The sequence below is a fragment of the Eucyclogobius newberryi genome, unplaced genomic scaffold, assembly GCF_026437365.1.
Source record: "Eucyclogobius newberryi isolate DKJ021-1_F unplaced genomic scaffold, fEucNew1.0.hap1 SCAF_6, whole genome shotgun sequence".
Classification (NCBI taxonomy): Eukaryota; Metazoa; Chordata; class Actinopteri; order Gobiiformes; family Gobiidae; genus Eucyclogobius; species Eucyclogobius newberryi.
In genome coordinates, this window is record NW_027316278.1 from 7,701,477 (window position 1) to 7,717,939 (window position 16,463).

Here is a 16,463-nt window from a genome sequence, read left to right on the forward strand (position 1 = left end):
CACACTCAAGCTGACTCACGAGTCCTAAAATTAACATTAACATGTGTCAATTACGTGTCCAAATATGAGAAACCAAAAAGCAGTTTTGTTCATAGTTATCTACCGACCCCCTGGTCCCTATTCAGAGTTTTTAACAGAGTTTTCTGACTTTATATCAAACTTAGTGTTAGCCTGGGATAAAATAGTTATAGTTGGAGACTTTAATATCCACGTGAACATGAGTGATGACGCTCTCAGTAATGCCTTCAGCGCCTTGTTAGACAGCATTGGTTTCACTCAGAATGTAAATAAACCGACTCACACTCACAAGAACACTCTGGATCTTGTCCTAACATATGGAACAGAGATTAGTGACCTCATTGTCCTCCCTCAAAACCCTATATTGTCAGATCATTTCCTAATTACCTTTCAGTTTATTCTTAAAGATCATCCAGTCCCACAAAATAAAGTTATAATGAAAAGGACAATATCTGAAAAATCTATCTCAAAATTCAAAGAAATAATAGAGCCAATATTCAGTGACATGTCATGTGATCCTGCTGAGAACAGTTTTAGTCCCAGTTTAAGTGATCAATGTGTCGACTTGACCATGAATTCTCTGAAGTCTGCTCTTGACGTTGTCGCGCCGTTAAAACAGAAGGTCATTAGGCCAAAGCGCGCCTCCCCATGGTACAACCAAGAACTGTGTTCACATAAACTAAGAGTTAGAAAGTGAAGTATCTGAAAACTGCATAGGAATGTGTAGGATAAACAGGAGAGGCTTCCTGGTCGAAAAACAGGAAATTTGGTTGAGTGACGGGGCGATGAAGAATGTGTAGGTTAATTTTCTGACCTCTTCTGAGTGTAAGACGATAGCCTTAAAATTGTATACAGCTGGACCCAGGTGGGGCCCAGGATCACCAGGGAGTTTTCTTTGTCTTTGAAAGGTATAAAAGCGCCTCGATTCGGAGGAACGGGGTTCTTCCTCAATTCGGCTAAGAGGGGACCCAGATTTGTCGACATCTGTATTTGACTGCTGCTTATTCATGATTAAAACCATTTTCTAAATCACGAAGCAGTGTCAAGCGCGTTGTCTTTTGTCTACCCAACGCACCTTCGAAACACCACCTCTGGAGAGGCACCACAAAAGTTAGAGGGATTATTTCGTCGCTCTCACACCGAAGAATCCCTAAAAGCATGGAAAAGTTGCCTGCTGTCCTATAAGCAGGCTCTGCGTAAGGCCCAAACCAGATATTATTCAAATCTAATAGAAGTCAACAAAAGTAACTTCTTTTCAGCACTGTGGCCATGGTAACAAACTGTCACAGTGCAGTAGAGCCCTCAATCCCAGCTTATCTCAGCAATAACAATAAAATAAAAAAAATCAGAGATAAATTAGATTAAATGACTCCCGCTATTAGCCCTGAACTAGCCCAAGCTGTCCCATATAAATCCACCTGTAAACTTAGAAAGGTTCACAGCTGTTGATCAAGATAAGATAAGATATTCTTTTATTGTCCACACTTGGGGAAATTTCATTGATACAACGCAGGTAGATACAGAGGAAAAAGACAGATAACAGATTATAGGAAGTTTAAAAAACACTCTTATTAGAAGAACCCTTATAAACAAAAACCTCCCATTTCCCAACAAGGGATAACAAGCAGAGATAACTTCAGCCATTATGTCCTCTAAAAGCTCAACTTGTGTCCTAGACCCCATTCCAAGCAGACTCCTCAAAGACATTCTCCCCCTGATTATAGACTATTCTTAATATAATAAATACTTCACTTGAAAGTGGCTATGTTCCACAGTCCTTCAAACATGCAGTCATTAAACCGCTTTTGAAGAAGCCTATTTCAAATCTTCCCTTCGTCTCTAAAATCCTTGAAAAAGTTGTAGTAAAACAGCTTTGTCGCCACCTGCAGGACAATAACTTATTTGAAGTTTTCCAGTCAGGGTTCAGAGCCCACCACAGCACTGAAACTGCACTAGTTAAAGTCACAAACGATTTATTACCAGGCTACCCCAAATAAATTGTCTGTTTGCTGTAACCCAAGTCAATTTTTTTCAAGTGGCTCGGATGGTAGGCAAATTCTTATTTTTTTTTACTTTGAAGGCAAAAAAAAAGATCCAAATTTTGCCATTTTGTGAGTCGGAGTGACCACCAGGGGTCAGGCTTCAACAGTCAATGAGGGAAAACGTCTTGATCAACCCGATCGGGAGACTAAATCTCACGATTTTAAGATATTTCAATCGACCTTTTGTACGCCGCTATCCTTTATTTTGGTAGCGAAGGCGAGCGGGGGAACATGCGGGGGACACGGGCGCCGCCATGTTTGTTGTGATGACGCTACTGGGCGTGTGTCAATCCCAGAATGCATTGCGTAAAACACCCTGACAGAGCCTGGCATGTTCTATGCACACTAAAGGGCAACCTACGAATGGAAGGAGTACTTTTACGGACTACGACAGAGTCTGAGGACAAAGCACTGGAAGTCAAGGCACTGGAAGAACAACTTTTAGGACTACGACAAAGTCTAAGGAATAAAGTCTGGCGGTAATGCAACACTCGGATGTCAACCGCCATAAAACAACAACAACAACAACAACTACGACAAAGTCTGAGGAATAAAGTCTGGCGGTAATGCAACACTTGGATGCCAACCGCCATAAAACAACAACAACAACAACAAGGACTACGAAACGTTTGAGGAATAAAGTCTGGCGGTAATGCAACACTCGGATGCCAACCGCCATAAAACAACAACAACAACAACAAAAGTGAGGACTACGAAAAGTCTGAGGAATAAAGTCTGGCGGTAATGCAACAATTGGATGCCAACCACCATAAACAACAACAACAACTAATGTTAGGAGATAAAACAACCGTCTGGCGTGGAATAAAGTCTAAGGAATAAAGTCTGGCGGTAATGCGACACTTGGATACCAACCGCCATAAAACAACAACAACAACAACAACAAAGACAATCACGTTAATAACCCACGGTCTGTATCATGAGGGGGAGTGACTACGCAGTGCGTTATCTTAAGGATGAAAGATTGATAAATGTATTCGACACAGTGGTTTAGGGAAGTCCGGTCGGTGAGTCGGCAAAATAATTGAAAAATAAAAGAATTTGACGTTTTTTCAACAAAATGCTGATGAAACAAATTTCAGTCGGCTAGTTTCACACCGGGTCGGTCGGGTTACGGCAAACAGACATATTAATTTGCTCAGCCTTAGCTGCTGACGATGGACTGGTCTCAATCCTGGTTCTCTTGGACCTCAACTCAGCGTTTGACACCATCGACCACAACATTCTACTGCAGAGGTTAGAATGTGATGTAGGTGTCGGAGGAACAGCCCTCAGCTGGTTTAAATTCTATTTATCTAATACGTACCAATTTGTTAATAGCAAGGGAAGTTTATTTGTAGAGCACATTTCATACACAAGGCAATTTAAAGTGCTTCACTCAACAGGACAAAAATGCATTAAAATCACAAACAAATTACAGAAATCACAAAACAGTTTAAGAAATAAAAGAGAAGAGTGCACAAAAAATCCTTTCAGTCATATGCGCAGCTAAACAAAACAGTTTTTAGCTTAGATTTGAACATTGTCAGAGTAGAACCTGTCTCACATCTTCAGGAAGACTGTTCCAGATTTTAGCTGCATAAAACTGAAACGCAGATTCCCCATGTTTTGTCCTGACTCTGGCACCAGCAGGAGGCCGGTCCATGTTTAGTCCTGACTCTGGCACCAGCAGGAGGCCGGTCCATGTTTAGTCCTGACTCTGGCACCAGCAGGAGGCCGGTCCATGTTTAGTCCTGACTCTGGCACCAGCAGGAGGCCGGTCCATGTTTAGTCCTGACTCTGGCACCAGCAGGAGGCCGGTCTATGTTTAGTCCTGACTCTGGCACCAGCAGGAGGCCGCTCCATGTTTAGTCCTGACTCTGGCACCAGCAGGAGGCCGGTCTATGTTTAGTCCTGACTCTGGCACCAGCAGGAGGCCGCTCCATGTTTAGTCCTGACTCTGGGCACCAGCAGGAGGCCGGTCCATGTTTAGTCCTGACTCTGGCACCAGCAGGAGGCCGGTCCATGTTTAGTCCTGACTCTAGCACCAGCAGGAGGCCGGTCCATGTTTAGTCCTGACTCTGGCACCAGCAGGAGGCCGCTCCATGTTTAGTCCTGACGTTGGCACCAGCAGGAGGCCGGTCCATGTTTAGTCCTGACTCTGGCACCAGCAGGAGGCCGGTCCATGTTTAGTCCTGACTCTGGCACCAGCAGGAGGCCGGTCCATGTTTAGTCCTGACTCTGGCACCAGCAGGAGGCCGGTCCATGTTTAGTCCTGACTCTGGGCACCAGCAGGAGGCCGGTCCATGTTTAGTCCTGACTCTGGCACCAGCAGGAGGCCGGTCCATGTTTAGTCCTGACTCTGGCACCAGCAGGAGGCCGGTCCATGTTTAGTCCTGACTCTGGCACCAGCAGGAGGCCGGTCCATGTTTAGTCCTGACTCTGGCACCAGCAGGAAGCCGCTCCATGTTTAGTCCTGACGTTGGCACCAGCAGGAGGCCGGTCCATGTTTAGTCCTGACTCTGGGCACCAGCAGGAGGCCGGTCCATGTTTAGTCCTGACTCTGGCACCAGCAGGAGGCCGGTCCATGTTTAGTCCTGACTCTGGCACCAGCAGGAGGCCGGTCCATGTTTAGTCCTGACTCTGGCACCAGCAGGAGGCCGGTCTATGTTTAGTCCTGACTCTGGCACCAGCAGGAGGCCGCTCCATGTTTAGTCCTGACTCTGGCACCAGCAGGAGGCCGATCCATGTTTAGTCCTGACTCTGGGCACCAGCAGGAGGCCGGTCCATGTTTAGTCCTGACTCTGGCACCAGCAGGAGGCCGGTCCATGTTTAGTCCTGACTCTAGCACCAGCAGGAGGCCGGTCCATGTTTAGTCTTGACTCTGGCACCAGCAGGAGGCCGCTCCATGTTTAGTCCTGACGTTGGCACCAGCAGGAGGCCGGTCCATGTTTAGTCCTGACTCTGGCACCAGCAGGAGGCCGGTCCATGTTTAGTCCTGACTCTGGCACCAGCAGGAGGCCGGTCCATGTTTAGTCCTGACTCTGGCACCAGCAGGAGGCCGGTCCATGTTTAGTCCTGACTCTGGGCACCAGCAGGAGGCCGGTCCATGTTTAGTCCTGACTCTGGCACCAGCAGGAGGCCGGTCCATGTTTAGTCCTGACTCTGGCACCAGCAGGAGGCCGGTCCATGTTTAGTCCTGACTCTGGCACCAGCAGGAGGCCGGTCCATGTTTAGTCCTGACTCTGGCACCAGCAGGAGGCCGGTCCATGTTTAGTCCTGACTCTGGCACCAGCAGGAAGCCGCTCCATGTTTAGTCCTGACGTTGGCACCAGCAGGAGGCCGGTCCATGTTTAGTCCTGACTCTGGGCACCAGCAGGAGGCCGGTCCATGTTTAGTCCTGACTCTGGCACCAGCAGGAGGCCGCTCCATGTTTAGTCCTGACGTTGGCACCAGCAGGAGGCCGGTCCATGTTTGGTCCTGACGTTGGGGAGGCTTGTATAAAACAATGAAGAGAATAGATGGAGACTGTTTTAGCTCAATTTTAAAGGATACATACTCAAATGATGAAAACACCCCAAAAGACAACCTGCCCTTTTTTGTTTACTCGTGTTTCAGATTCAAACTTAATGTTGGGTGGAGCAGATTATATCAGAACTACATTTCCTATGTTTTTGTCAAGCCATGTTTCAGTTAAAAACATAAAATCAAGATATCAAGAAATCAAATTATTGATTTAGAGTGATTTGTTACATAAGGATCTGACATTTAGCACAGCAAGTTTCAGAGAGTTTCATTGGAACTGGGCCTTATCTTTTCACAGGGAATATGAATCACATTTCTCAGATTGGGCCGCCTGACTCGCATTTTGTTTTCCCATCTGTGTGATGTGACTACAGAAATAGCACTAGGGGAGGCTATTTACATAGGGCCCCGGGTTGGTTTGATTTTTAATATGACAATAAGTCCGGGCAACGCTGAGACCCAGTGCATCCTATTTATGTGAAAGGCGAGGGGGGGATGGGTGGTGGGGCTTTTGTTGGTGTAGTCGGCTTGTGCGAAGAGTTGATAAGTATTGGCATAGCCATATACTTATCAATTTGAAACATGTGCACGAGCCAATCACTGGACAGGGAAGACCAATACTTACAATCTTGCTACACGCGCACACACACACACACACACACACACGCACACACGCGCGCACACATGCGCACACACGCGCACTCACCCGCACACAGACAAACACGCGTGCGCGCACACACGCGTGCGCGCGCACGCAGGTGTCTACAGAGCCGCGGCGCGCGGCCAAAACTGCCATGCTATTTTGTGCTGCGGCTCCTGAAACTGCTGCGCTATTTGACCGCGCCATTTTAGACCACGCCGGGTTAAGGTCAGGGTCAGGGTTAGGGTCAGGGTTAGGGTTAAAGTTAGGGTTAGCCATGAGGCTATATGGCAGTGCCGCGGTTCCTGAAACTGCTTGGCCATTTGACCGCTCTGCAGCCACGGCCAAAGCTAAAAGCTACTGGAAAACTAGTGTTTTCAAACATGTTGTGCCCAGGTACTCTTCAGATTTGGGATCAGAATAATTTAAAAGCTAAAAACGACTGAGGCACTTGAGGGATTTAGGGAAAATGCAGGAAAATCCCTAATTTACCCGAGTGCTTCAGCCCTTTTTGTTTTTCAAAAATTCCAACATCAACAACAACTTTGAACAGTTTATTTTTATCAGTTTTTCCTCAAACAATATAAGCTAAATTCCAACATTTTATGTGACCTGGCATAACACATGATATTAAAGGCGCAATGGACGATATTTCGGCTATTTGAGAACGCAGGCTGAAGTGCACATGCGCAATCCCCCGTGCGGACTGTTACAACACACACGTGCGTTTGTTTATTAGCGCGACGCATCGCATCTCTCGTCTCCCGTAGATTTTCCGTCTTCTTCTCGAGTCAGCTCGAACTGTCTTTCTCCGTCCTCATTTTGGCAGATAGCACGCTGACGTCTAGGGACGTTCAAACATGGGAAAGAATCAATCTAAAAGCGATGTGCCCGTCCCGGAGACACATGTCACGCAGGCAATGTCAAATACATATGGGAAAGAGTGTCTGCCAGTGTGGGCCAATACATCTGGTTTTCCATCACTGGGCAAGGACAAAATGTATGATTCATGTCAGAAAACTGTTAAATTTAATGAATATAAATGAAGGTTTAGTGATTTCTGTCATGTCATGTTTTTTTTTTTTTAATTCCCGTCCGAAGAACTTAGAATTGCCTTGTGTATGAATTGTGCTCTACAAATAAACTTGCCTTGCCTATGTAAATATGGCCAGCTAACAGAATCAAAAGCCTTCTTAGCATCTAAATTAATAATTACGGCTTTGTTTGTTTTTTTGGCTCATTATGTGTAAGGATCGTCTTATATTCTCTTGTGTTTGTTGTTTGTTAATGAATCCTGTTTGGTCCATGTAGATTGACAGTATTTGTTCCATTCTCTTGGACAAAATTGAGGTCTAGATAGATAGTCCACATTCAGAATAGAAATGGGTCTATATGAGGCACAATCCAATCGGTCTTTCCCTTCTTTTGGTATCAAGGATATGATGGCTTCTTTCCAACTAGGAGGGGTCTGAGTTTTCTTAAGTGCCCAGTTTAAAGTAAAAAAGCAAAGGAGTAAGAGTGTTGTTCAAAGGCTTTATACCACTTTGAGGTGAACCCATTGCTCCTAGAGATTTATTGTTCTTTCATCTTTTGATTGCGCAGTGTTATCTTTGGTTAAGATTTTACAAACTTCATTACATACACATACATATACAGCAGTAAGTCAGGGCAAGGCAAGTTTATTTGTAGAGCACATTTCATACACAAGGCAATTCAAAGTACTTCACACAGCAGGAAAAATGCATTAAAATCACAAAGAAATTACAGAAACAGAAATACAATAAAATTAACTAAATAAAAAAAAAAAAAAAAAAAAAACACCTAGCCACAAAGGGTAACGTGTTTTCGGAGTCCAACTCCTTATTAAATCAGTCCAACTGATTGTCTAAACAAATGAAATCACATAAAAGAGAAGAGTGCAAATAAAAATCCTTTCAGTCATATACGCAGCTAAACAAAACAGTTTTTAACTTAGATTTGAACATTGTCAGAGTTGAAGCCTGTCTCACATCTTCAGGAAGACTGTTCCAGATTTTAGCTGCATAAAACTGAAACGCAGATTCCCCATGTTTAGTCTTGACTCTGGCACCAGCAGGAGGCCGGTCCCTGAGGTCCTCATAGTACGAGATGGTTCATATGGCACTAACATGTCCAGGATGTACTTTGGTGCTAGGCCATGGAGAGACTTGTACACAAGCAGAGCTGCTTTAAAGTCAGACCTGTTCCCAGTGCATGTTGCACTCCGCCAGGGCTGCCCTTTGTCACCGGTTCTGTTCATAGCTTTTATGGACAGAATTTCTAGGCCATCTACAGGACCCACCTTACAGATAAGAGCGTGACAGATTCCATCACCATCAGGTTGGAGACACCCTCTGGACCCCTGTTTGACCCACTACCTGCCATTCACCTCTGGAACGAGGGAGGAGCGAGAACAGACACAGCACAGACTCAATGAACCGAGTCTGTGCCTGACAACCCTGTGTCAAGAAATTACACATAAATCAATGCTATTCCTTAACACACAGAGAACACAATTCAACTTAGAAAATATAAAACGACACAGATACCGTCAGACTCTTTGTGCAGCATGCAAGGGAGAAACTGCCGGGTCACCAGGCTGTTGTAAGCAACCTGGCGACCCTTGAAGTCTCGTTTTCTCCTCTTGCATCTCCTTTTATTTCCCATTATGGATTTCACACATAATAGGCGGGTCACTTTCTCATTGGTTAACTCGACATCACTTGTTTTTACAACTGTCTTTCTTCCTTAGAGATAAGAGCTTGGGGAATGTTAACCTAACTCTCCTCCCTGGGGACCATTCCTCACACCCTCCTCTTTTACAACACTTCCACACATGCCATTTTTCTCTTAGACTAATGATGCAGATAATATATCACAGAAATATCGTCATATCATCATTATGCAGATAATATACATTACACAGATATAATCATATATTTACATTTCCCTCCTGTTTATCAAAGCATTAGTCTACTGTCTCATATCCCAAACACATTACTCTTTTCCGTTTTCAACATGTCCTCATATTGGTGTGAACGTAACACATTTTACACTCAAACATTGAACACACTCCTTTTCCCTCGGCCAACAACATGTCTACTGCCATACAGGGTCTGCAACGCCATTTAAGTGGTGTGCTGCAACTCTGACCCTTGAGCAAGTCCTAAATTGTGAGTCAGATTGGTCAACCTCTGTAATTGCAAAGACAGATAATTTATTCTGTCTATATTTTTGTGCGATGTGATGGGAAATATAGCAGTACAAGCGGAAGGCCCTTTAACCCGCTGCTCTCTGGTCAGTCAGTTTGTACTTGTTGGGACCTCTGGGCACCCCAATAGAATCTATATACGTAGTATCAGGTGCTACTGGGACCAGACTGTCCACTAACCTCTCACCTTGACCTTGCGGTATGGTTCTGGGTGATGCTGGTCTTTGTTATGACCATGGCTGGCAATAAAAGGGATACATAGGCACAAAGTCCTACACTCTTGGCTTCCACGCCCCCTCAGCACTGTGTGCCCACACCACCATACGTCCTGGCGCTTGGTTACTGAGAGACCTCCTCCCGCTGCTCGCTTCGGTCACACCTATGACACATATGAACTGGTACACTTCCCATCTCAAAGTATATCTCATTAATCTTGCATGTAGTTATGTTGTAGCAGATAAAAAAGGCGCTCTTAGGTAGTGTAAACAACTGTGGCTGTATAATATGCCATTGTGTTTCCCTGCTACTGTCATGTCCATTATACATTATACATTATACATTATACATTTTACATTTTGTCCATATTATTGTCGTCGCTGTGATGATGATAACTGTTGATTTATTTTGCGGCCTCTGGCTCCCATTCATCGTAGCAGAGTGTGGTACTTTGCGCACCGTTGACCCTGTACAAAACTCATACTGCGTCTGCTGTGTTGTCTGCCTCTGGTGCCGCTAGGTCACAGTTCTCTCACTTTCCAATGAGAGAGATGCGCCCATGTTATCGTCCCTCCACTTCAGTTGGAGTGGTGAGGAGGGCACGGTGTGGCCCCTCCCACCTTGGGCTTTTCCACTTGGCTCGTTTCTGTAAACACCAGATCTCCACACGTTCTTGCTGCGGTGATAAAACAAAGTCTTTTGGCTGTTCATGCATTTCAAACAGTTCTCTCGTGAGCATTGTCAGTCTTATAAATGCCATGATAAGTCTGTAGGTTTATCACTGCTGGGTCCATTATGCATATCATTTATTTTTTTATTTTTTTAGTAATAATGAATCCATATGTATGGTTATGTTTGTTTACAAGTCCATTCATCCCTCCATTTGAGACATGGCATAGCCCATGACTCAACTCTGCAACCCATTTAAACCATGATTTTGGTAACCATGGCTTTTCTGCATTTAATAAAGTTCAATAATCCAGGTAGTTTTCAAGATGTAAACAAGGGAGAAATGGAATTGCGTCTGTCCTTCAACTCCGCAATCTCACCTCAGTCCTTTCACAGTTCAAAAGTCACATCCTTCCTTTTGGCTGAGCCCCCCAAAGGGGCAGCCCCCCCTATGTGGATCAATCAGTCTATGTGAGTGTAATCCGACACTTGCCAGACCTAGCTGTTTTACAACCATTTGTTTCAAACTCTAAATCTCTGGTGTCCACGTGCGTGCGTGTGTAATACAAATGCATCAAACAATATAATTATCTCAACAATTCCCCCTGTTGAGCTGGCCATAAGGGTCAGCTCACAACTTAGGATCCTTCACATAATTAAGCATCAAATTTCACATCTTCTCCGGTTGGTGTGGCCTGAATAAGATCACACCATCTAATGTAATATGTACTAATCTTCTATATGTGCTTGCAAGTGAGTTCCAAACCCAATCTCCCACACCCGCTCATGTGGTGCTTTACAAACATTGTGTATTAGTTTTTTCTAGCAAGTCTATAAGTGTAATAAACATCAAAATGATCCAAAACCTTCCCCTTGTTCATAAGGCACGTCTTCTTTTTTTTAATCAACCTGTTTTTCCCCTTGCTCCCTACTTTCTTGTGCTTTTCTTTGTCTCGTCGTGCATCTTCCTCTTCCTGCTGTCTACCTCTCTGTCCCTTTTCTGTTTCTTTTCCTGTTCTTCCTTTTGGGGCATTTTGCCTCCAAATGTCCTTTCTCGTAACGGAGGAAACACCCTCCAAATTTCTAATCCTGCTCTTTCTGTCCCTCTTTTCCCTTACTCTTTACCCTCGCTTGTAACCCTAACCCTAACCCTAACCCTACCTGGGATTCCACTGTTATCTTTAAAATAACTCTGTCATTCTGCTTCTAAACCCATGTATTGATTCCCCATCCCCCTGTTAAGTTTGCTCTATCTTCTGTAATCTGCAGGTCTCGTAAAATGTGCTCTTGCCCTGCACCACACTTCTCCTGTGTTTTCCCAGTCAATAGCCCCTTATCTCTGACTGTCCCATGTCCCCCCACTCTCTGCGTCGTTTGCATTAGTTAATGACCCCGCTATTTCTTCCCCTGTTTCCGCCCACCAAAATTTTGTAGGTACATTCAGTGGATTTTTCTTAGTTTGCCCATTAGCTGATATCATTTTTACTACCACTTTACTTACTGTTCGTTCTACTCCTATGTCTAGGCCTGTGTTTGTAATTTACATGTTCTAAATGTAAAAATATTTCTGTCTCTTCGTCCCCCTTTTTCTCTGTTTGTTTCTTTTTCTGAGTCACCCTCTTTTTCGTCCTGCACTTTCATTCTCTATCTAGTCATGCATTAGTTAGTGACATAATAAGTCCAAAAAGATAATTTTGTCAAGTCCAAAAATAAAACAAAACAAAAATAAAAACGTAGCTTTGTTCTGTGCACACAAAAAAACATGTCGGGGACAGGAAGTGTCCTGTCTGTGATCACATTCCCCAAAATATTGGCCATATTTAAAAATCTGAATAAATCTTTATCTCTTAGCAAGTTTAGTACAATCTTCATAATTGATTGTTGTCAATCAAAACAAAAAACTCTTAATATTTGTTCTACATAGTTCGCAATAATAAAATTTAAACCAGCTGGGTTTAGTTAGCCTAATTCATTCCTTCAGAGCGTCCTCTGACAGCTTTCTTCTACATCAGTGGTCTCCAAACTACGGCCCACGGGCCGCATCCGGCCCGCTGGGCCTTTCAATCCGGCCCACCAAGCTTGTCCAAGTTATATTAAAAAATAATTTGAAAAAAATAAAATAAAAAAATAACCCTTTTTTTTTAGCAAATGTCGGAGTCAAACTCTGTGGCTGCCGTTCACTTTACCTTTCACCTGTAATGCCCACATTTCCCCAAGAGATGTCACTGTTCCGTCTAAGCTGCGCAATGCTCGCACATGAGATCTATGGCGCGAAGAAAATAAAATTTACCACAAACGGCCACCGGGGCCAATCAAGCAGGAAGCGCAAGTGTTTGACACACTGTAGAAGACTCTTGTGGACAGTAGAAGCACTGTCCAGGGGACACGTTGTGTTCTCAACATTTTTAGTTTCAAAACACTGTGTGTTTTATTACAATCAGAATCATATTCACTGAGAAATTAGCCTTATTAGTCCCGCAGCGCAGAGCGGACCGCGGCCCGAGGCTCAGCGCGGACCGCGGCCCGAGGCTCAGCGCGGACCGCGGCCCGAGGCTCAGCGCGGACCGCGGCCCGAGGCTCAGCGCGGACGCGGCCCGAGGCGCGCGCAGCGCGCTGCGAATGTAGCCAGAATGTAGCCAGAAGGTAGAGAGGCACAATTTTTAGAGGTGTGCAATTTTTTTTGACTTTTCGTCAATGTTCACTGGGTGAAAAATAGGGGGGTTGGTCCCTAGAAGAAAGAAGAAAGAAAGAAAGAAAAATATTCCGACGCGAAAACAATGTTTCCCATTTTTCAAATATCATAAACTATACATTTTCGGCTTTCCTACCTCATGGTGTGGGTCCCTGGTCACTGAAGGGTACTTTCGTTAATTTTGAGTGGGCTCTGCCCACTTTGTGTTTTTGGCCCTCTATACAGTTATGTTAAATTTTTGCATTACATGTTTATATGCACGGAACATGCAAGAGATGGGGAACGTATTCGTGAGCTACTTAGCGCAAATGAGTGCTTTATATGGGGATGACGACCGCTTCGCGGTCGTCATCTCAATGTAAAGTGCTCGTTTAGTGCACACTTTTGCACGGGCTTCGCCCGTTTACAACGGTAATGTTCCATTTTCCTACTACTAATTAGTATGCACGGAGCGTGCATGAGTGGAGGAGTGCGTTCTACTGGGGGACTTCAACGCCCATGTGGGCAATGACAGTGACACCTGGAGAGGGGTGATCGGGAAGAACGGCTTCGCCAATCTGAATCCGAGCGGTGTTCAGTTAATGGACTTCTGTGCTAGCCACGGATTGTCCATAACGAACACCATGTTCAAGCACAAGGGTGTTCATCAGTGCACATGGCACCAGGACACCCTAGGCCGGAGGTCAATGATCGACTTTGTTGTCGTGTCATCAGACCTCCGGCCGCGTGTCCTGGACACTCGAGTGAAGAGAGGGGCAGAGCTGTCAACCGATCACCACCTGGTGGTGAGTTGGATCCGCTGGCGGAGGAGGAAGCCAGACAGACTTGGCAGACCCAGGCGCATTGTGAGGGTCTGTTGGGAACGTCTTGCGGCGCCCTCTGTCAGTAGGGTCTTCATCTCGCACTTCCGGGAGAGAGGCTGGGGACATTGAGTCCGAGTGGACCATGTTCTCCGCCTCCATTGTTGATGCGGCTGATCGGAGCTGTGGTCGCAAGGTCTCCGGTGCCTGTCGTGGCAGCAACCCCCGAACCCGGTGGTGGACACCGGAAGTAAGGGATGCCGTCAGACTGAAGAAGGAGGCCTATCAGGCCACTCTGGCTTGTAGGTCTCCTGAGGTCATTGACGGTGTTGAGATAATTATATTGTTTGATGAATTTGTATTACTTACTTACAGACACAGACAGACAGACAGACAGACAGGGCTTGAAACAATGGTTATAAAACAGATAGGTCCGGCAAGTGTCGGATTACAGACACATAGACTGATTGATCCACATAGGGGGGGCCCTGCCCCTTGGGGGGCTCGGCCAAGGATGTGACTTTTGAACTGTAAAAGGGCAGAGGTGAGATTGCGGAGGTGAAGGACAGACGCAATTGCATCTCTCCCTTAATTGCATCTCTCCCTTAATTGCATCTTGTAAACTACCTAGATTATTACACTTTATTAGATACAGAAAAAGATCTGAGTTCAGTCATCATTTGAGAACAGCCACCACAGGAACCAAAGAATCGGGAAGAGAGGAGAGCAAGAGACTGGGTGATAAAAGGTCAAGCGAAGACTCCTTTGGAGACAAAGGAGAATCTCCCAACAATTTGGTGCCGTGACCCGGATTCCTCGTGGCTGAAAGACTGAAAGGGGAAATACGGAGGTAAGTAGAAAACCTTTTATAAGTCCAGGTGGTAACTTGGTGTAAGTCAAGTGTATGAGTGTTGAATGTGTTTTAGTAGTTCCCAGGAGATACAAAGTGTGTGTACTGTACGTTCTTACGAATAACCTTGAGTATGTGTAAAATTGTCTTGTGCGTTAAAATTTTTGTTTGTGATATTCCCGCCGAAAACTATTGAGTTGATGTTAAAGAAGTTTGTGATATATTGAGTTAATTTTAAAGAAGTTTGTGATATATTGAGTTGATGTTAAAGAAGTTTGTGATATATTGAGTTGATGTTAAAGGAGATATTGAATGCGTTTGTGATTTTTTGAATTTTTATGAAATATTGAACGTATGCAATATAGTTTTGGGAAACTGTAATTTTTTTTTTTCTGACTGCATGAGCTACTAATCATTCACAAAGCCCCGGAGTACACACTATACGTGACTGTAGTACATTAAGAAGACGCACTTTTGTATTGCGGTGAGTCAAAAACGCTGACTAAAGGGAACATTTGGGATTTGAAGATTAGAACAAGCAGAATAACAATGTTTAAGAAATTTAAAGTGAAAGATGAGCCAACTGAAGGCACATTGGGAGCCCTCGTTCAAGAAATGGAGGTTGAAATACAGAATAAATTTGCTCTCAAAGAGCAGAAAAACAGAAAAAACAAACTATGAAAAAATGGATTAAGGAGAGACAAAAGAAGGGAGAACCTGACAATGAGCCAATACCAGATGTGAAACAATGGAATGCACTGAGAGAAGGATTAAGAGTTAGAGTTGAAGACTGTAAAACTCTTAGAGACGCAGCGACACGTTAAGGAGATAAACAGACCAACACTGTGAATGAGGATCTGAGGCTTTCAATTTTAATTTTATGTTGTTTGAGTGGGCAAAGACGAACATGCTGAAAGAAGGACGTTGGCCCTACTGTACTAAGACATCCAACACAGATAAGGGAGACCTACAGAGCAAAAATGAGACAGAAATAGGGAAAACTGTACCACCTATAGATGTAACGATCACACACACTGATGGAGACGGGAAGGATAAGGAACTATCTTCACACCTTGATATGTTAAAAAGTACCTTTGAAGCTCACAGACTTAACACATGCAACAGCAGTGGCGAGCCAGACCTCTTTACTATTGTTACATTATATTTTCCCACACTCACCTCATTAGTTGATATGACGATGTTGATGTGTTTGATGTTTAATTATAAATTCCATGGACACACCTAAGCTAAATCAGCAATTCAGTATCTAGACTTGCCAATGCACCGCCAGAAAGTTTCTGCCCAATTGAACACACAGACTTGATATTTAAAAAAAAAAACATTAATTAAAGGACACAAAAGCTAATGCAAACTTAAACAGGGTGAGCAGTATTTACTTTATTCTTGTTAAGATAATTTCATACCTTGTGCTGACACATTTGTTATTCCTATGTGACAGACATCTTAAGTTTTACTTCGATCATCTCTGCTCTAACCGTCCCATTGAACAAGCGTACAAAACATTTTATTTGAATTAGGATTGGCACATGTGCAACGCACGATAAGAATGAGAATTATATATAATAATTCAACATGTTCACAAAAGCTAAAAGCTACTGGAAAACGAGTGTTTTCAAACATGTTGTGCCCAGGTACTCTTCAGATTTGGGATCAGAATCATTGAAAAGCTAAAAACGACTCAGGCACTTGAGGGATTTAGGAAAATGCAGAAAAATCCCTAATTACCCGAGCGCTTAAGCCCTTTTTATTTTTCAAATATTCCAA

At 44.1% G+C, this 16,463-nt stretch overlaps 1 protein-coding gene across 1 annotated transcript in view; it reads right to left on the reverse strand.

Moving 5' to 3' along the window:
* The window catches only part of rmi1 (RMI1, RecQ mediated genome instability 1, homolog (S. cerevisiae)), a 128,015-nt gene that overhangs the window by 71,113 nt on the left and 40,439 nt on the right, over positions 1–16,463 (reverse strand). The gene's annotated exons all lie outside the window — the stretch shown is intronic.